We start from the raw sequence: 22,722 nt of genomic DNA on the forward strand, positions 1-22,722 counted from the left end.
CAACATAAATAGACACAAAAGGTTCATGAGAAAAAGTAAATCTTTTGTTCATGTGTACCTAATACACCAACATATTTTTGTTATTGGAAAAGAATTTCTCAGGTCATTTGGTACATCAAAGATTGAAATTTCAAAAAGCAGAAATGATATAGCTTCAACAGAAGCTCTAAATCATAACCTCTAAATCTCAAAATGAAACTGCCTGGGCCTAAATCTTGGCTCCATCACTTACTCACTTACCTTAAGGTAAGTTACTTCTTTCTCTGCCTGTTACTCATCTGTAAAGTAATGAATGTTATAGAACCATCCACATAGAGCTGCTATGAGGATTAGATCAGTTCATATATAGAAAGCATTTACCACGGTGCCTGGCACATAGCAAGCACCCAGTAATGCTTTAGCTGTTATTACAGATACAAGTAATATGTGAATTTGAACATATCAAACAAACATATTTTACTTTTGTATTATATGAAAGTCACTGTTCCCATGGGACATAAAAATATATCAAAAACTTAAGAGAAAAGAATACAAAATGTATCTATTACAATTCATTAACTTATGCTAAGTTACCCCTAGAAAGTGGTTTTCTATTGTTAAAAATAGAAAAAAATATAAATATAAAGATGCTTAAACTTTCTACTACCTGCTGCTGTCTACACATTAGGATAGCAGATAAGAATTGACCCATCATTCCGGTGCCACCTTCCAGGTTTTCTAAAGCCTTTGCTCTGGCAATTCAGGCCCAGCCAGAGTGCTTTTCCCAGAGCTACACTCTTGCTTTCATTGTGCTTTTCTGAACACAGTTATGGTGTCAATTTTCCTTGTTATTTCTCCCCCGCCTTTTGTTTGTTTGTTTGTTTGTTTGTTTGTTTTTGAGGCACAGTCTCACTCTGTTGCCCAGGCTGGAGTGCAGTGGCATCATCTCAGCTCACCACAACCTCCGTCTCCCAGGTTCAAGCGATTCTCCTCCCTCAGCCTCCCGAGTAACTGGGACTACAGGTGCATGACACCACACCCAGCTATTTTTTGTGTTTTCAGTAGAGATGGGGTTTCACCATGTTGGCCAGGCTGGTCTCGAACTCCTGGCCTCAGGTCTTCCACCCACCTCAGCCTCCCAAAGTGCTGGGATTACAGGCAACAGTCACTGCTCCTGGCCTCTCTCTTCTTTTCATATTTTATCTTATTTTCATGGATTTTTACCCTTGCTGTATATAATTCTTAAAATGCATGTCCCAAAATTATGTTGCCATCAGAATTGAGTCATAGAAATATCCTTTTAGTTCTCCTAGTAGCTAAAAATAAAATAAAAATTTAAAAGCATGTTGAAACAGAAAGTACCTTCTAGAAGGTTTGTGGTTACAAAGTAAGAATCAGATTGATATCATATACATACTTGAAAATGTTTTTTCATATCGTATGTTTTCCAATCCTTCTGAATAATTGTTCTTTCTTTAATTAATAAAAATACTTGTTGTTTCCCTTTAAGAGACAATTTATCTGCTTCTGCAAAATACAGGCAGGATAAAATTTGTTTAACTCTAATTTTTTAATCTTCTCTTTATTTAATATTTTCTATTTAGATATGTTAAAAGCCTAAATAAATACATTCTCTCTTAAGGTTAAGATTTTTGTTCCTGCAGTAAAGCAATTTTCATAATATTCTGATCATGTGAGCACAAGTTAACAAATTCCTCAATATTCACAAGTTCACTTATCAGGGCAGGTTCACAGTGATTTCATTTATCAGTATTAACTTCTATTTGCTCCCAGAGAAGAATTTTTTACATATGGTTTTTCTAACTCTATTTTGTATCCCTCTTTTTCATATTTCCATTGCCATATTCTGTTTTATTCAAGCAGCTTAAAACATCACAGTGTCTCCCTACTCATGCAACATTGTCTTTTCATTTCTATAATATGCACTTTTTTATTTTAATAAAATCTTGGACTGCTTAGTTGTATTTCTAGAACATCAAGCCAGAAGTTCTTGTTATTTTTTCCAGTTATTTCTTCCAAAATATATCACATTACTTTACTCTTAAAGCTTACATCATTCTCTTTCATCCCTGGCAAAGAATGACTACAACTATGCCTCTTGGAGTAATACTTAGTTAATTGATAATCAAGATTCTCATAGCATATTCTCCAGGCATCCCATGCTGATTTATCTTTTGAATCTTTCTCTGGTAATAAAACGTTGCTTAAAAAATTTCTGTGATATCTGATTCATGGCTTCAAATAGACTTTCCCTTTCCCATTTTGACCTTTCCTTTCTTGACTTAGATCTCAGAAAATATGAGGAGGTACCTAAAGGAAAATAAGCCCTCATGTCCCGCTAACAGATAAATCTTAAATAGTTCTCCTTGACCTTATTCTTTGTTCTCTTTTTTAAGCATTAATTCCCCCTGCCCTGGATTGCTTTAGGTGATGGGAAGTTTTTCCAGACTAATGCCACCATGGGCCATCCCTGTTATGAAGTCCTTTAGCATTTACACTTAAAATATGAAACATATTACTGTACATCTGCTGAAATAATATTGCTAGATATGTGTATGTGCAGATAATTGTTTTGACTCATCAAGTAAAGGGTTGTTTCTTTTGCATCTTGCTTACTACTTATACAAATCGTGAGAAGGCAACTATTACCAAATAAATACTTGAGGTATTCTATTGAATTGGTCGTTCATTCATTCATCCAACCTATTCAGGGTCACTCACTGTGCTAGCTGCTGTATGTACACGGATAAATCAACTGGTCTTATCTCCCAGCAGTTCATAGTCTGGAGGGAAAAAAGAAAAGAAAAACAAGAAAATAGACACACAGAATACAAAATCTGCAAGAAGCATGGAATTAAAAAGAAGAACCCGCTAAGTAAGTGTAAAATGAGGGTGGAAGAAGGAAAGAGTGGAAACAGGAGGACCAGTAGAACTTAATGAGGCAAAAGACACGAGGGACAAAGTGCTCCAGGCAGAAGGCAACGCAAAGAAGGAGGTACTGAGGTTGTGATGGAATGGTTGGGTAATGAGCATGTTTCCACAAAGCTATAGAGAAGAATCTTGAGAAATGGTGAGAGGTGAAGCTAAGAAGATGGCCAGAGCCAGATTATAAGGGACCTTGTATGGTATGTTGATCTCATACTTAGATCTCAGAAAGTATGAGGATGGACCTGAAGGAAAATAAGCCCTCATGTCCCACTAACAGATCAACCTTAAATAGTTCTCTTTGACATTATTCTTTTCTTTGTTCTCTGTTTTAAGCATTAAATCCCCCTCTCCCGGATTGTTTTAGCTAATGTGAATGAAGCTTTCCTGACTAAGGCCACCATGGGCCATCCGTCTGTTTTGAAGTGCTTTAGCACTTACATTTAAAATATGGAACACACTGCAGTATATCTACTGTAACAGTGTTGCTAGTATGTGTGTGCCTGTACTTTGCCCTGCTCACTGCTGGTCTGAGATTAGTCATTTGACTTCTGACTAGGACCAGGCAAGTGACTTCAGGTTCTGTCTGCTCCTCAGGTATCTGTTTTCCAATACTTGAAATTTCTTTCATTCCAGGCTGTACCCTCAGTCTCACACTCCATGCCAAATACCACTGTCAGATTATCCATATTCTTGTATTTTTCTCTCTCACATCTCTGTTATTACATCTCCAGTGTTTGATTACCTATGAAATACAGCAGAAATCCTGCACAATGTGACCTCAAATGTATCTCCACTATCGTTTCCCATTTCTCCCTAAACACACTGTTTATGAATGGGAGCTATGGTTTCTCAATTCCACGTCCTGGCTCAAGCAGTTCTTTCCGCAACGTCCTTTCCATTTTCTGTCTGCTCAAACCTTTTCAGTCTTCTAGTCATGTCTCCCACATTACTGTGTCTTCTTAGAATCAACAGTGTATTTCATTTCTATTCTTTCAGCATTTATTGTTCTCTGCTCTGTCTTTGCATTTATTTATTTTATTCATCTGACAAAAATGACTGCTCCTTGATAGTCAGAACAAAGTGTTGGCCATGTTTTTTTATTTTCCCTAGTACATTGCACCATTTCTTAAGCAGAGGTGCTAGGTTAACATCAAATTAGAACATACTAAATTTGTGACCATTATTAATAAAGCTTAGTTAATCTACTCTTTCCTTCATAAATGATCATAGTAGTTACTTTATCACCTCAAATTACTTTACTACGTTATTTACAAGGAAAGTAGAGGCTGATGTCTTATCTCTATTTTATAGAAGTAAACATTTGAGTAATAAGGAGTTAAGAAATTTACTTAAGAGATTCGGGACTGGCATCTAAGTTCCTGATACCAATTCAGTATTTGTTTAGGCTACGCTGGATCTAAGATGCTTTCCCTTGAAGAGATTAAAAGGTAAGATTTAAGAAAATATTAAGAATTGTTTTTACTACTATTTATCATCAATACTGGAGGAAAGATAATGAAAAAGTTGTTAAATGTCAGTAAAAAATAAGTTAGGTGGTTTCTAATTTCATAACTCAGAGATATAAAGATTTCAATTAAAGGGATAGAAAGTGAAGACATAGTTTAGAGTAATCTAAGTTAATTTGAACTATTCTGGGTTTTAAAATACTGAAAATAAATTTATTCAAAGCCATTTCACTACATGGCAAACCCACCCATAGATCATTTGGAGGACAATGTCAGATCAATATCCTAAGGCCATAAGAACCTTTGCTGCAACCATTTGAGGGCAGATTCAGGTGTGAATACAACCCCACCAATATATAAAAGGCTATAAACTGTATTTAAGAAAAATACCACCCATTCACAAATAAAGCATAAAGATTTGAGGAATACTAGTCATCCAAATTTTAAAACTTGCATAAAATTTGCATCCAGCTTTAAGTTAAACCAATAACAGCTTAGGAAAATGGCTGAGGCAAAAAGACTATAGTGAAATTAAAACGTTTTGAAAAACAATCTCCTGTCTATAACTCATCAATTGTTGGCAAATTGACTTTTTGGAAACTAATTTTCAGTAAATTGTCCTGTTTCCAGTTTGGAAAAATGTCTGGCCTCAGTTACTTACACACACTTCTTCTATTAAGGTTCTAGGTTTGTGTATAGACACTGCAGCTGATCTCCAATCCAAGGCCATAGTGTGAACCTTGACTCTATTACAACCAGTACTGCTTTTCTTACTTATGTCCTTCTTTAAGATTTTAAGTTCTACGAAGATCAAGACCATACACCATATCTTATGACTCTATGTGCCAACATCTTGCACACTGTTTTATATTTGGTAGCTAGCACTGTTAGTTATTGAGTGAGAGCAGGGCATTAACCTAATTATCTCACTTTTGAGGGGGCAATTAGGGGAACCCTCAAATGATATTTCCTCCTTATGGTGGTTCAATAGTTTCATCTTTATATACAAAAGATATGGTAATTTTTCAACTAAATTGAGCTTATTCTTGAGCTGAATAGAGTTTAGCTGCCCTATTATAATCTCATTCAACTTGACTAAATACTTTTCTCGATTGGCAATTGGAAAAAGAACCATATATTATCCTTCCAAATCCTACCAATTATTGAATAATGTTTATATAAAAAACCTTGAATTACAAGATATTTCTGTCATTATTAATGATTACTTCTTCAGTCAGAATTTGAATTACTTTAATCACTTGTTCTTTCTGTTTCGCAATGAAGCAAAGCCCAACAAAAACGCAAAGCTTCTCAAGCTATAAGCCAGGGCTCCTGGCTATTTTATTATTTTAGAAATGCCTCTCTCCAGATATATTGACCCTGAGTCAGCCTGCTTTATCTCTGATCTACAGGGAGAAAGGCCATACCGTATCATATCTGGTATCCAAGATTTCTCTCCTATATTTCAGAGGTCCTGAACTCTTCTGCAATTACCGCCTAGATCCTCCTTGATTCTCAGCCCTGAAAGTCTATAGTTTGATCTAGCCTATGTTGTGTTTTTTTCTGAACTATTTACTAGCTTGTTATTAATGCCTCTCATGAAATCTGATTAATGCCCATTATTCTAAGCTGTATTTTTCTTACATGCTATCATATATTATCATAGTATTTTCTATATTATATTTTAGCTATACCCACACTGACTTTCCCATTCAATTCTGAACATTCCTTTTGCCCTTTGTCCTCAAACAGACGGTTGTCCTTGATAATATATTCTTTCACACTAGGAAGATTCCCCTTTTATAGATGTGAAATGATTAGATGTCCAAATCCCCTAAAATGTAATCTACTCAAATCCTAAAACTACTAGAACTTGAACTCCATAACAGCAAGGAGCTTCCTTGTCACATCCGTCATTAAATCCTAGTTCACAGAACATGCCTGGCAATAATCAGTACTAGTCTCAGTAATGCTTGTGGCACAAAAGAATACAATTAGTCCTTTGTATCTATGGGTTCTGCATCCATGTATCAACGAACCATAGATCGCAAATATTCCAAAAAGTTGCACTTGTCCTGAACAGGTACAGACTTTCTTCTTGTTGTTATTTTCTGAACAATACATTGTAATAACTGTTTGCACAGCATTTGCATTGTATTAGATATTATAAATAATCTAGAGATGATTTGGATTATACAAGAGAATGTGCATAGGTTATATGCAAATGCTAGGCCATTTTACATCAGGAACTTGAGCATCCTCAGGTTTTGGTATCTGAGGAGGGAACTGAAAGCAATCCCCCCCTGGATACTGAAAGATAACTGCACTTTGTTAATATGCAACATTATGAAAGGAACAGTGTTCTATTGGTCTTTTTAGATATTTATAAATCATAAGGACTGCAACATTATTTTCAAAACTTAGAGACAGAACAGCATTTTTATATAACAGTGATTCTTAAAATTTTCATCACTGATATATTTCGTTCATGGTGGTTTCACAGGAAACATTTATATTTGAATATGCAAATAATTGTCAGTTTTTAAGTTTTACAGGTTCCGGGCTTTCTGCTTTCAAAGTGACTGCCACTTCCACATGGAAACTCAAGCAACTGCTATTAACTTGGGTGGAGTAGCATATTCTAGGTTGGCTTCAAGTTAGGCATCCTTTAGGATGACTTCAAGAGTCAGGCCACACCACCCCCTAGAAGTTTCATGTGTGTTCTGAGTGGTCCAAACTGTTTCCTGACATGGAATTTCCAGAGACCCTGATCTATCTGAGGCTCAGGAGCACTGTGGAAAACAATTTAAACCTGTCCAGCAACTTAGGTTTGCATGTGTGCTCATTCTGTGGGACTAGGATTCCCTAAGAGAGACCAGATTGGAGGAAGAAACAGTGGAATATTGAAAGAAAAACTGCCCGAGAGGAGGCAAAGCCTGGCCAAGTGGGCAGAGTGAGCATAAAAGAAAGCCAGCCTTCCAGGGACTGAGTCTGATCACTGGGTCCAAGCCTGGGTTCGAGCCTGAGTTTGAGCCTGGGTGGAGGGGAGCAGAGGTCCAGAGGGCTATTAGGGGTCCAGAGATCCAGACAGTGAGGATGGCAGCAGATCAGTGGTGCTCACTGCAAAAAAAAAAAAGTAGGGGAGGGAGGTGGAGGGGCTCTTGGAAGAGCAGACACAAGAGCAGAGAGCATCAGCTGGAGAGGCAACTGCTCCAATTACAAAGGAGACCCTCCTGGCCTTTTCCCTGGTGAAAGCTCAATGAGGTGAGAAAGACTAGCTTTCCAACCAAACAATGCTCAAAGGACAGATTCCCACCCCCACCTCCAGTTAGAGGAAATATAGATTGTATGAGTAAGAAGCCTCAAGCTGAAAGGAAGAAAACAAAACTTTAAAAAAATTCAAGTCACGTCACTAATTCAGCTCCTAGCAGCTTTTTCAATGAAAGTGTAGACTCATGGAAAAAGAAAAACAACATGTATTTGAAAATTTGTTTTGTCCTTACAAGAGATGGTGGAGAGATGCAGATATTCTAGCCACAATTGGAAATAGAAGTATAGTGCCCCTGAAGCCATGCCAGCAAGGTGTGCTTACCCTCAGTGGGGGGTGTGGTGGGAGGACATTCAATATTTCAGGGGTATTCAGCATGAGTGTTTCAAAGAAATACCACTGAGAGGAGTTACTTACCAACTCGCTAGTACCTTGACAAGAAGTGGTGTATTCCAGTTCCGAGATTGCAGAGATGTCTGGGTCCAGAAGGCATGAGGTCTGGAGCAACAAGCACAATGGACCTGAAATAACAGCAACCACTTACTACTTGCTGGGTATGTTCTATGTTCTTTGCATCTACTGTATTCACTTATTCATTTAGTCCTCAAAACAACTCTATGAGATATCTCATATATATATATATTCAATATCTATGATATACAGATTGTTATTAAACCCGATTTTATAAAGGAGGGAATTGAGGTACAAAAAGGCTGAGTAATTTGCTCAAAGTCACACAGTTGGTGAGTAGCAGAGTTGAAATTCAAACCCAGATGGTCAGGCTCCACAGTCTGTACTCCTAACCCTAGTGTCTTCGTGCTTATGTGATGACACTTCTCTAGCACTTACACTGTGCCAGGTTCCCTTCCAAGCACTAGGTTAACACATTTGCGGTACAAAGTGAAGATAAGGATAGTGGAAGATAAAATTTACCTAGGGCTTCTTCTTTTCTGAAGTAATTTTTAAAAAGAAAATAACCGAGATTCTCTAATCTCCACTACTGAAGAACATAACTTGATAAGGAAATGAACTAATGTAAAGAAAGAATGGATACAATAAAAATCCCAATTTTTAAAATCACGGGATTCTTTTTTTCTCCTTTAATTTTTATTTTTGGTTCAGGGGTACATGTGCAGGCTTATTATATAGGTAAACTCATGTCACGGGGGTTTGGTGTACAGATTATTTCATCACCCAGGTACTAAGCATAGAATCCAATAGGTATTTTTTCTGATCCTCTCCTTTCTTTCACCCTCCACCCTCAAGTAGGCCCCAGTGTCTGTTGTTTCCCTCTGAAAATCACAGGATTCTAATGTTAAATAAACAGTAAGTAGACTTGCATCATTAAATCATAGAATACTACAGAATAAAAGTGAATAGAAAAGAAAGAGCTAAATGTATCAACCTTAGCAGATCCTCAAAAAAGTAAAAATGATGAGTGAAAAAAAATCAAATTGCAAAATACTACATGCAGTGTGATACCATTTATATAAAGTTTTAAGATATGCAAAATAATTCTATATATTTTCTCAGTAGGGAAAGATATGTAGTAACATCCTAAAGACATGAATGAGAATGATAACCACCCGATTCCAAATGCTGGCTACCTCTGCACAGGAGGAAGGATATATGAATGGGGAGAATATCTAAGGGACTCTGTCTGTTTTTCATATTTTATTGATTAGGTTGTGTGATAGTACATTACTGTTCTCTCTCCACAAACCTGAAAACTTCTTAAAATGAAGAAATAATTAAGTAGTTTCAGACTAGATGGTAATGCCATAGATAGATAGACAGATAGATAGCTAGCTAGCTAGATAGATCGATAGATATAGATAGATAAATAATCACACACATATACACATTTCCATTCAGATAAATACCCTATGTCTCTCTTCTCATGTCTGTCTTTTAGGAATCCTTTTCTCCGCTAGATCAAAAGGAAATCTCTTGAAAAGAAAGTTGTAGCTGTACATAATACATATACTGGGTATCTTCCATTCTACTTGCCATACTCTGCACTCCACTCTGTGCCTTGGGAGGCTAACCTGAAACAACTGCATCAACAGGACTTTCACACCTTCTGGGCTCTGGTTGGATTCAGCCAATGGTAAGCTCCCAGGAAATCAGAGGAAAAGAAGAGAGGGAGGTTATGGTATTTATTCCCTTCTCTTCCTTCTGGTAGGCTGTCTTGACTTGGCAGACTCCTTCACCAAAAAAAATTGCTCTTCTCAAAACAATTCAACACAAATCTTTCTATATTCTGGTTTCTTCTAGTTCCAGTAACTACTCTCTGCCTCAGTTCTTTGTGCTTATGAGTGATAAACTATTGAGATGCTATTATTAGCTCCTGGTTTCTGCACTATCCCTTGCAAATAATCCATTTAAAAATAAACTCTTCTTGAGTTGCCCCTCATATGTCACTAAGTTTTATTCTCTTATCTTCAGACATTTTATGTCTTAACTAGCCTTTCATTCCCTAAAAATTGAAAATACATGCATCTTTATATATCCATTTCTGTATGTATGTATTTTTTCTTTTATAGTGTTAAAACAAACTGGGATCCAGAGACATGAAGGGCCTTGCATACAGTAGGCATTCACTAACATAAAGGCACTTCCTGATGATTGTCCAAGTCCCTGGCTAATTGTTCATGTCTGCCCTGTCAGGACTGCCTGGCACTGCCTGAACTGGTCTCCTCCTTTGACATCTGCAAGCCCCACTTGGCCCAGGTACCCTTGCCTTGGGACTGTAACCCATTCACTTATTGAATTGCCAGCATGGTACATTTCCCACCTTGGCCCTGGTGCAGGCTGGCCCGCTCCATGACCTCCACCACGTGGACAAAAACCCTCAGAAGGTGCAGGAATGTAGGGGTGGGCTTCATTAGGCCCCAGGCAGCTGTGAGGAGAGGCCACTGGCTACTGCTGGAAGGAACCTAGGGAATCATCTACAATCCAACTCATGTAAGAACATTTTACATGAGATCTACCTTCTTAAATTGTAAGTGCACACTACAGTATTGTTAACTATATGCCCAATGTTGTACTGATCTCTAGAACTTGTTCCTCTTGTATAATTGAAACAGTATACCTATTGAACAGCAACTCTCAATTTTCCCTTACCCTGATCCCTGCCAACCACCATTCAACTCTCTGTTTCTATGAGTCTGACTATTTTAGATACCTTATATAAGTAAAGTCATGCAGTATTTGTCCTTCTGTGACCAACTTATTTTACTTAGCCCAACGTCCTCCAGAGTCATCCATGTTGTTGCATATTGCAGGATTTCCTTATTTTTTAAGGCTGAATAGTATTCCATTGTATTACATGTAGTTAGCACATTTTCTTTACCCATTCATCCATCAGTAGACATTTAGGTTATTTCTGTATTGTGGCTATTGTGAATAGTCTTGCAAAGAACATGAGTATGCTATCTCTTCAAGATCCGGATTTTAATTACTTTGGACATATACCCAGAAATGAGATTTTTGGATCATATGGTGGTTCTATTTTTAATTTTTTGAAGAACATCTATACTGTTTTCCATAGCAGCTGCACCATTTTACATTCCCATCAACAGTATTCAAAGATTTCCATTTCTCCACATTCTCACCAACACTTGTTAGCTCTTTTTATATAAAACAGTCATCCTGACAGGTGTGAGATAATATTGTAGTTCTGATTTGCATTTCCATGATGATTAGTGAGGTTGGGCATCTTTTCAGATACCTATTGGCCATTTGTATGTAATCTTTGGAGAAATATGTATTTGAGTCTTTTGCTCATTTTTAATTAGGTTATTAGTTTATTTTATACTGAGTTATAAAAGTCCCTTATATATTTTGGATATTAACCCCTTTCAAGATACATGTTTTGTAAATATTTTTTCCATTCTGTAGATTGCATTTTCATTTTGTTGATTGCTTCCTTTTCCTTGTAGTTTTTAGTTTGATGTAATCACACTTGCCTATTTTTGCTTTTGTTGTTTCTGATTTGGTGTTATATGCAAGAAATCATTGCTTAAACCTATGTCATGAAGCTTTTACCCTATGTCTTCTTCCAGGAGTTTTACAGTTTAAGGTCTTACACTTAAATCTTCAATGCATTTTGGGTTTACTTTTGTGTATGATGTAAGATAAGGCTAACTTCATTCTTCTGTATGTGGATATCCAGTTTTACCTGCACCATTTGTTGAAAAGACTCCTTTCTGCATTGTCTATTCTTAGCATCTTTGTTGAAAATCAACTGGCTGTTTATGAATGAGTTTATTTCTGAGCTCTATAGTATGTTCCATTGGTCTATATATTTGTTTTTATGCTAATACCATACATTTTAATTTGTATAGCTTTGTAATATTTGAAATTGGGAAGCGTGATACCTTCAGCTTTGTTCTTCTTGCTCAAGATTGCTTTGTCTATTCACGGCCTTTTGTGGTACCATCTGAATTTTAAGATTGTTTTTGCAATTCTGTAAAAAATGCCTCTGGGATTCTGATAGGAATGTTAATGAATCTATAGATTGCTTTGGGTATTAAGGACATTTTTAACAATATTAAGCCTTCCAATCCATGAACCGGAGACATTTTTTAATTTATTTGTGTCCATTTAAAATTTTTTATCAAAATTATACACTTTTCAGTGTACAAGTTTTTTACCTCCTTGGTTAAATTCATTCCTAAATATTTTATTCTTTTTGATATTTTTGTAAATGGAAATTTGTTATGCGTTCTAACAGTATTTTTTCTCAAAGTCTTGATATCTACATTTAACATCATGCCATCTGAAAACAGAGAAAACATTACTCCTTCCTTACCAAATTGGCTCTCTTTTGTTTCTTTTTCTTGCCTAATTGCTCTCTCTAGGATTTCCAATAGTATATTAAATAGAAGTGGCAAGAGTAGCCATCCTTGCCTTGTTCGTGATCTTAAAAGAAAAGCTTTTGGTTTTTCCCTTTTGAGTGTGATGTTAGTGGTGAGTTTGTCATATACAATTTTAGTTATGTTGAGATAAATTCCTTCTACACCTAGTTTGTTCAGAGTTTTTATTATGAAAGGGCATCTTTTTTTTTCAAACGCTTTTTCTACATCTACTGAGATTATCATGCAGTTTTCTTATCCTTCATTCTGTTGATGTGGTATGTCATATTAATAGATTAACATATATTGAACTATCCTTACATCCCAGGGATAAATCCCACTTGGACATGGTGTATGATCGTTTTAATGTGCTGTTGAATTTGGTTTTCTTACACTTTATTGAGGATTTTTACATCTATGTCATGAGGGATCTTGACTTGTAGCTTTCTTTTCTTGTAATATCTTTGCCTGGCTTTGGTATCAAAGTAATATTGGCTTCATAAAATGAGTATGGAAGCATTTCCTTTTCTTGACTTTTTGGAAAAGTTTAAGAATTGGTGTTAATTCTTTTTTAAATGTTTGATAGAAGTCACCAGTGAATCCAACTGGTCCTGAGCTTTTCTTTGTTGAGTGTTTATTACTGATTTGGTCTCCTTATTAATTATTGGTCTATTCATAATTTACTCTTCATAATTTTTCTATTCATAATTTACTCTTGGTAGGTAGTATATTTTTTTCTATTCATAATTTACTCTTGGTAGGTAGTATATTTTTAGGAATTCTTCTGGCCATCCAATTTGTTGGTGCATAATTGTTCATAGTATTCTTTGATAATCTTTTTTATTTCTCTGGCATCAGTTGTAATATCTCCTCTCTAATTTCTGATTTTATTTATTTGAATCTTCACTATTTTTATTTCAGATAGTCTAGCTAATGGTTTTTAAATTTTGTTGATTTTTTAAAAAAACCAACTCTTGGTTTTATTGATTTTTTCCATTGTATTTATAGTCTCAATTTCAAATTCTAATATTTATTATTTCCTCCCTTACTTTGTTCTTCTTTTTCTAGTTCATTGAGGAATAAAGCTAGATTGTTTAAGATCTTTCTTCTTTTTTAACATATGCATTTATCACTATGAATGGCTCTCTTGCTGCACTCCATAGTTTTGGTACATTGTTCAAGTCCATTGTTTCTCTACTAGGTTTCTGTTCTACTCATTATTGAAAGTGGTGTATTGAAGTATTTTACTAGTATTTTAATGTGGTCTATTTCTCCCTTCAGATATGTCAGTGTTGCTTCATATATTTGGATGCTCTGATATTTGAGGTGCATATACATTTATACTTATTATATCTTTCTGGTGAATTGACCATTACTATTGTGTAATGACCTTATTTGTCTTTTGTGACAGTTTTGCCTTCAAGTCAATTTTGTCTGATATGAATCTTGCCACCTCTGCTCTCTTTTGGTCACCATTTGCATGGAATATTTAAGAACACACAGTGTGTTCTTAAATCTAAAGTGAGTCTCTTGTAGACAGCATGTAGTTTGATGTTGTTTTTATTTATCCATTCAGCTACTTTATATCTTTTGAATGATGGTTTAATCCACTTACATTTAAAGTAACTTTTTTCTTTTTTTTTTTTTGAGACAAAGTCTCACTCTGTCACCCAGGCTGGAGTGCAGTGGCACGAACTCAGCTCACTGCAACCTCCACCTCCTAGGTTCAAGCCACTCTCCTGTGTCAGCCTCCTGAGTAGCTGGGATTACAGGCACGTGCCACCACACCTGGCTACTTTTTGTATTTTTAGTAGAGATGGAGTTTCATCATGTTGGCCAGGCTGGTCTTGAACTCCTGACCTCAAGTGATCCGCCTGCCTCGGTCTCCCAGAGTGCTGGGATTACAGGCGTGAGCCACCGCTCCTGGCCTTAAAGTAATTATTGATGGAGTTAAAGTTACTATGGCCATTTTTTTCAAATTTTTTCTGTCTTTCTTGTATTTCTTTTGTCTCTCCTTTCCTCTTTTGTTGTATATCTTTGTAATTTGTTGATCTTTTTGTAGCAATATGCTTTGATTCCTTTGTCATTTTCTTTTGTGTGTCTTCCATAGGTATTTTCTTTGTGGTTTCCATGATGCTTACATAAAACATGTTATATTAATAGTTATAACAATATATTTTAAGCTGATAACAACTTGACTTTGATCAGCTACAAAAGCTTTACAATTTTACTTCTCTCACACACACTCACTCTTATATTATTGATGTCACAATTTACACCTTTTAATATTGTATATTTATTGACAAGTTTTTGTAGTTATAGTTATTCCTAGTACTTTCATCTTTTAACTTTTAAGCTAGAATTAAAAGTGATCTACTCACCACCATTACTATATTATAGTATTCTATATTTGTCCTTTAGGCTTCCTTAATCTGAATGTCCATTTTTCTGACCAGATTTGGAAAGTTTTGGGCCATTATTTTGTTAACTTTTTTTCTGCCTTTTTTTCCTCTTTCTTTGTTTTGGGACTCCCGTAACAAATGTTGGTTCACTTGATGGTGTTCCATAAATCCCATAGACTCCCTTCACTCTTTTTCATTCTTTTTTTCCTTGTGCTATTATGACTAGATACTTTAAAATGACTGGTTGTCAAGTTTATTGACTCTCTTTTGCTTGATAAAGTCTACTGTTGAAGCCCACTAGTAAATTTTTCTGTTCTGTTATCATATTCTTTAGATATAATTTGTTTTAGGTCTTTTTTATAATTTCTATTTGTTGATATTCTGATTTAGTTCATATATCACTTTTCTGAATTAACTTAGTTATCTGTCTGTGTTCTGTAACTCATTGAGCTTTCTTAAGACTATTATTTTAAATCTTTGTCAGGCAATTCAGAAATCTGCATTTCTTTGGGGCTAATTACTGGAGATTATTTTATTTCTTTGACTGTGTTCAATGTGAAAGGAAAGCATGTTTACGATATGAGAAATAATCACCTGAAGGTACGAAACTCACTAGTAATAGTAAGTATACAGAAACACACCAATTTGTTTCTGGGTTCTCTATTCTGTTCCATTGGTCCATGTGTCTGTTTTTATTCCAGTAGCAGGCTATTTTGGATACTAATACTTCTGTAGTATAATGAGAAGTCAGGTAATGTGATTCTTCCAATTTTATTCTTTTTGCTTAGGATAGCTTTGGCTATTCTGGGTCTTTTGTGCTTCCATATGGATTTTGGAATTCTTTTTGTATTTCTGTGAAAAATTGTGTTGGTATTTCGATAGGGATTGCATTGAATCTATGGATTGCTTTGGGTACTTTAAACATTTTAGCAATATTGATTCTTCCAATCCATGAACATGAAATATCTTTTCATTTTTTGGTGAAGTCTTCGATTTCTTTCATCAGTGTTTGATAGTTTTCATTAAAGAGATCTTTCACTTCTTTGGTTAAGTTAATTTCTAGGTATTTAATTTTTTGGTTGGCTAGTATAAATGGGATTACTTTTTTTTTTTTCCACATTGTTCACTATTGGCATACAGAAAGAAATGCAACTGATTCTTGTACATTGATTTCGTATCCTGCAACTTTACTGAATTTATCAGTTTTAATATATTTGTTGGTGGATTCTTTAGGTTTTTCCTAATATAAGATCATATCATCTGCAGATAAGGATAATCTGACTTCTTCTTTTTCAATTTGAATGTACTTTATATCTTTCTTTTGTCTGATTGCTCTAGCTAGGACTTCCAGTACTATGCTGAATAATAGTGGTGACAGTGGGCATACCTTCAAGGAGACTTATTTACTATCATGAGAACAACATGGGAAAAACCTGCCCCCATGATTCAATTACCTCCCACTGGGTCCCTCCCACAACACGTGGGGATTCTCACAATTCAAGGTAATATTTGGGTGGGAACACAGAGCCAAATCATATCTCTCTGCCCCTGGTCCCTCCCAAATCTCATGCCCTCACATTTCAAAACCAATCATGCCTTCCCAACAGTCCCCCAAAGTGTTAACTCATTTCAGCATTAACTCAAAAGTCCACAGTCCAAAGTATCATCTGAGACAAGGCAAGTCCCTTCTACCTTTACCTACTATAAAATCAAAAGCAAGTTAGTTACTTCCAGATAAAATGGGGGTACATGCATTGGGTAAATACACCTGTTCCAAATGAGAGAAATTAGTCAAAATGAGGGGACTACAGGCCCCATGCAAGTCTGAAATCCAGCGAGGCACCCAAATCTTAAACTCCAAAATGATCTCCTTTGACTCCGTGTCTCATATCCAGGTCACACTGATGTAAGAGTTGGGTTCCCATGGTCTTGGGTAGCTCCATTCCTGTGGCTTTTCAGTGTACAACCTCCCTCCTGGCTGCTTTCATGGGTTGGCATTGAGTATCTGTGGCTTTTCCAGGTGCATGATGCAAGCTGTTAGTGGATCTACAATTCTTAGGTCTGTACGATGGTAGTCCTCTTCTCACAGCTCCACTAGGCAGTGCTTCAGTTGGGAGTCTATTTGGGGGTTCCAACCTTACATTTCTCTTCTGCACTGCCCTAGCAGAGGTTCTCAATGAGAACCCCGCCCCTGCAGCAAACTTCTGCCTGGACATCCAGGAAATCTAGGCAGAGGTTCCCAAACCTCTATTCTTGACTTCTGTGCACCCACAGGATCAACATCATGTGGAAGCTACCAAGGCTGAGGGCTTGCACCCTCTGAAGCCACAGTCTGAGCTATACCTTGACCCCTTTTAGCCACAGTTGAAATGGGATGCAGGGAACCAAGTTCTTAGGCTGCACCAACCAGAGGGACCCCAGGCCTGGCCTGCTAAACTATTTTTTCCTCCTAGGCCTCTGGGCCTGCAATGGGAGGGGCTGCTGCAAAGATCTCTGACATGCTTTGAAGACATTTTCCTGTCTTGGAAACTAACATTTTGTTCCTCATTACTTATGCTAATTTCTGCAGCCGGCTTGATTTTTCTCTCAGAAAAATGGGTTTTTCTTTTCTATCACATCATCAGGCTGCAAATTTTCTAAACTTTTATTATTTCTTCCCTTTTAAACATAAGTTCCAATTCCAAACCATATCTTTGTGAGTACATAAAACTAAATGCTTTTAACACCACACAAGTCACCTCTTGAATGCTTTGCTGCTTAGAAATTTCTTCCACCAGATACCCTAAATCATCTCTCTCAATTTCAAAGTTCCACAGATCTCTAGGGCAGGGGCAAAATGCCACCAGTCTCTCTGCTAAAGCCATAACAAGAGTCAACTTTGCTCCAGTTCCCAACACGTTCATCATCTCCATCTGAGACTGCCTCAAACTGAAGTTCATTGTCCATATCACTATCAGCATTTTGGTCAAAAACATTCAACAAGTCTCTAGGAAGTTTCAAACTTTTTCCACATCTTTCTGTCTTCTGAGCTCTCCAAGTATCTAAGAAGTTCCAACCTTTCCCACATTTTCCTATCCTCTTCTGAGCCCTCCAAACTGTTCCAAAGCCTGCCTATTACCCAGTTCTGAAGCCAATTCCACATTTTTGGATATCTCTATAGCAGCATCCCATTCTACTGGTACCAATTTACTGTACTAGTCTATTCTTATGCTGCTAACAAAGACATACCCCAAACTTGGTAATTTATAAAGGAAAGAGGTTTAATGGACTCACTGTCATGAGAACAGCATGGGAAAAACCTGCCCCCATGATTCAATTACTGCCCACTGAGTTCCCTCCCATGACACATGGGGATTATTACAATTCAAGGTGAGATTTGAGTGGGGACACAGAGCCAGATCATATCAAGCGTATATCACCAAAGGATTAATATGCCATTGTATAAAAAAACTAAGAAAGCCTCAGTGTTTTCATATAGAAGATCTCCAAGATATATCATGATGTGTAAAAACCAAGGGGCAGATTTTCCATTTGCTATGTAAGAAGCTGGAAGTCAGCCCTCTGTCCTAACAACTAAAAAGCTAAACAAACTAAAATATCAACAAATCTTCACAGATTCATCAGAGACGTGGGAGTCATAGGGCAAACCGCTGCCCTCAAAACTGGAGAGACTGACAGTTGAACACACAGCTGGAGGCCATTATTCTAAGTGAAGGAACTCAGGAAGGGAAAACCAAATACTGTATGTTCTCACTGACAAGCGGGAACTAAGCTGTAAGTATGCAAAGGCATAGAGTGGCATAATGGACATTGGAGACTCAGAAGAGGAGAGAGTGGGAGGGGAGTGACAGAAAAACAACTACATATTGGGTAAAATGTACACTACTCAGGTGATGGGTGCAGTAAAATCTCAGACTTCATCATTACACAATGCACCCATGTAACCAGAAATCACTTGTACCCTGGAAGCTATTGAAATAAAAAATATGTATATAAAAAATTAAAGGACTGGAGTGAACTAGCTTAGGTCCTTTAGGCTCTTCCACTCTTCTGCCATTTGAGGACATAGCATTTTTCCCCCTTCTGCCCTTCCATTGCTTCTTCTATGTGAGGACAAAATGTTCCTCTCCTCCAGAGGAGCAGCAACATGGTGCCATTTGGAAGCAGAGAGAAGTCTTCACCAGACACCAATATTGTTAGCACCTTAATCTTGGACTTCCTAGCTTGCAGAACCATGAGGAATAAATTTTTATTTTTTATAAATTACCCAGTGTGTGATTATTTTGTTACAGTAACACAAATGGACTAAGACATTATTCATCAATGTCCAAATACATTCTACCACAACAGTGTTTAGAGAAATTAACCTATGGCATTCATGTTTGCCTGAGACAACAGTTAGTTATTCCCACCATGAAGATGGCTTTCTTCAATTGGTCTCCTTTTATCCCATCAGTCTTACTTCCTTCCAGGCCTGCATTCCTCTTTCCATCTTCTCTTTTTCTGCTCTCTTCTCTTAACACTTTTTTCTGCTCTCTTGCTTTCTCTTTGCAACAACCTGTCCCTCATACAAGCATTACTGAGCCACACAGGCAGCATTCAAGACTAGATTTTTCATTATCTGTACCAAAGATTCTCATCATGTAAATCTCACCACTTGACTGCCCCCCAAAAAACTCTAATTTTGACTTTATTTATTACTTTCATGTCAAATCTCTATTCAGTCATAAAACATTTTTAGCTTAAAAGCCAAAACCTGAAGAATCATTTAGCCAACAGCAACACCATCTGATTCACCATTTGAAGTTCATTAACTGTGTTATTATTCTAGCCCCATTACTTATTTATCACTTCCCATTAGCTGAAAATCCACTCTCAAAACTAAAGGCCATAAGGAAATGTATTATTTGCATGTATGCTCATCTCTGTGCCAAACAGAATTTCTATTTCCAAAAATGGTATAAAAATAGTTTGAAAGTAGAAGTTGAATGGATAAAATGGAACAAAACTTAAAAGAAAAGCCACATTGATCCATTATTGTTTACTACAAGCTGTTAGTACACCCATGGAGTAATATGAGGCATAGAAAATACCAGTACTCAACAAGATTTTTCTTAGCCAAAGTAGATAGTTACCAGAGACAATGTTTGTTTGTATCTATCTTATTTAATATAATTTTCATACTTTTTTATAGAGAATAATAAAAAGACATTCAAATTAATGGAAAGACAAAATGTGGTGGTTTATGAAATAAGCTTTGGAATCAGACTTACTATCTGTGTGATCATATGAAAACACACTTAGTTTCATCTCAAAATGGTGATGAAAATTTTCGTCTCCATAAGACTGTTGTGAAAATTATATGAAGAACATGTCAAGTATGTAGCATAGAACATGGCACATAGTAGACAGTTAAAATTAGCTATTAACATTACTATTTTTAGAGCCCAAGTTGATATATCCTTACCACGGTTGACATGCAAAATCTAAACTTCATGGTCCTCTGCAACTCATCTCTGGTAAAACTGTACGACCACTTGCAAGCACCCATTTCACTATGGCTTTCACCTTATTCTGTGTGCTCATCTGAATTACAGGCTACCACTAGAACAGTGCAGAAAATAAAGCAGCCCTCCTCTCAAAAAAAGGTCATTTTTTTAATCAAACTTGTAATACACATTCACTGAAAAAAAAAATTATCATCTCTGATGTCATTATTAAACCCTGTGTCTTCCAGCCTGGAAGATATCAGACTAGGCCTTAGGTAAATGGTTAAATGATAAAGTTGTAACAACAATAAAGTCATCATCATCATCATAAGGACAAAATAAAGAAGGAGAAAATAACCATGCCAGAAAAGAGTAAGAGCAAGAGAGTAAGAACACCAGAGTAAACCAATTTAAAATTTGAAACTGGGAAATAAAAGGAGAAGCAGCTCTGCTGAATATAATCCAGAACTGAAAGTGCATTATAGGGAAGAAGAAAAAGATAAACCCCTCAATCAAACTCAAATCACGTTCTAGCCCTGGCCGGACCCCTATAGTCGGCCGATGTGTTTGCAAGAAATGTACAAGTCTGCATTAGTTCCTAATTAGGTTAGGATGGCTGCCAAAGAAAATAGCCGTATTTTGAAATGTATGGTTATGGTTACAAATGGATATCAAAAGCCTTGACACTTAAGTGTCCATGACAATAGCCCCCAACTGAATCTCCCTAATTGGTCCCCCAAGGTTGAACCAGAAACATGTTTTATTCCCACAGAAGCCTGCCCTCAAAGAATCACAGCATCCAGAAAATGGCACAACGTCAACTCATTAAATTCAGTGACATGAATAACTTGGGTTGGTATGAAGGCAAAAAGGAATTGATTTAAAAGAAGTGTGGATTTTATTATTCTATTTACCTCTAGCACTCACCTGCTAAGAATGTCCTTTGACAGTGGTTTCTTTACAAATCTTGGATGTTTATTCAGGAAGAAAATAAAATTAACTGCCTCTGTACAAAATGTGGACCTCTTTTTGTCCCACACAAGCCATTCTGAGAAATAAAATAATTGACTAAATTATCCAAATCAGATTAAATTGTCCTTTCAGTTTAATTTATTCTTATAAAGCAGGTAAATAAATAATAAGATTAGACCATTTGGAATCATCATCAGTGGCATCACCTCCAATGAATGATGCAGATGGAATTCTTGGAGATCACAAATCTAAACCCAATGTGTCTTATAATCCAACAAAATGTCATCAAAAGGCTCAAGGAATCCCTTTTTACACTGCACTGCCAAAGAAAAAAGTGGGAAAAACTTAAGTGTCTGGAGAGCAGAGAAATCCTCTTGAACCACTCATGCCAATTAGCATATATATTTTATGTGGACGCAATTTTTCTGCCATTTATTTTCCCAAGTTAAATGTTTGTCTTTAATGAGCCTTAAGAATATTGAAAATGGCATTTATAGTTAATGAAAATTCCTTCCTTCTTCCTGCAAAATTCAGTGCTGGATCAAAAGTAGTAAGTGGAATATCATGCAAATGCAATGAACTGTTATTCCTTACTCCAGAATTATATCAGGAGACCACTGGAGTATTGCATTCATTTAAGATGGGTACATTGTCCACAATACAAAAACATTAACGTCATTTCTACTTAAATGTTATAGGGATCCAGCCCAACAAAGCCATGGGAATTCCTTTAAACTCAATTTCACAGCTCTCAAGAAAGATAAAGGAAACTACATGATCCTAGGGCTGAATAAAGTGTCTTATGTTCATTAGTTGCCTAAAATCCTGGCTCCCAATTAGGGGCCATTTGCAACCCAAGAGACATTTGGCAATTTCTGCAAATATTTTTGGTTGTCACAACTGGGAGGAGAAGAGGTGCTATTGGCATTTAGTAGGTAGAAACCAGGAACACTGTTAAACATTGTATAATACACAGCACAGCAACACCACCACCACAAAAAAAGCATAAAAATCATGTGATCCAATATGTCAATAGCTCAGAAAACAACATCTCTGAGTCATTGTAAGAAATATTCTACATATATGGGAATACAATGGTTTCATTTTTTTGGTCAGCATCATCATCCAAATCCTCAAAGCATTATCTTAATATTAACAACAAAATAGATCACGTGTATTGAGCTGTTTCTTTATATGGTCTCTGCTATCCAGAGTTTTTTTTCATGCATTGTTTAATTCCCCCAGTGGCCCACTAATAAAAAAACTGTTGATCGTCACCATTTTACAGTCCAGAAAAATGAGGCAGAGGGAATTTGTGACCCACCCAGTTCACATAAC

General features: G+C 36.4%; 1 protein-coding gene across 7 annotated transcripts in view; it reads right to left on the reverse strand.

The window, feature by feature from the left end:
• The window catches only part of TSPAN8 (tetraspanin 8), a 293,681-nt gene that overhangs the window by 159,117 nt on the left and 111,842 nt on the right, over window positions 1-22,722 (reverse strand). For all 7 annotated transcript variants that reach the window (XM_054526571.2, XM_054526566.2, XM_054526569.2 and 4 more), the window contains one exon: window positions 8,080-8,183. The gene's annotated coding sequence lies outside the window, so the exon portion shown is untranslated. The remainder of the gene's footprint in view (window positions 1-8,079; window positions 8,184-22,722) is intronic.

This window comes from Pongo abelii, chromosome 10 (genome assembly GCF_028885655.2).
Source record: "Pongo abelii isolate AG06213 chromosome 10, NHGRI_mPonAbe1-v2.0_pri, whole genome shotgun sequence".
In the NCBI taxonomy this organism is placed as follows: domain Eukaryota; kingdom Metazoa; phylum Chordata; class Mammalia; order Primates; family Hominidae; genus Pongo; species Pongo abelii.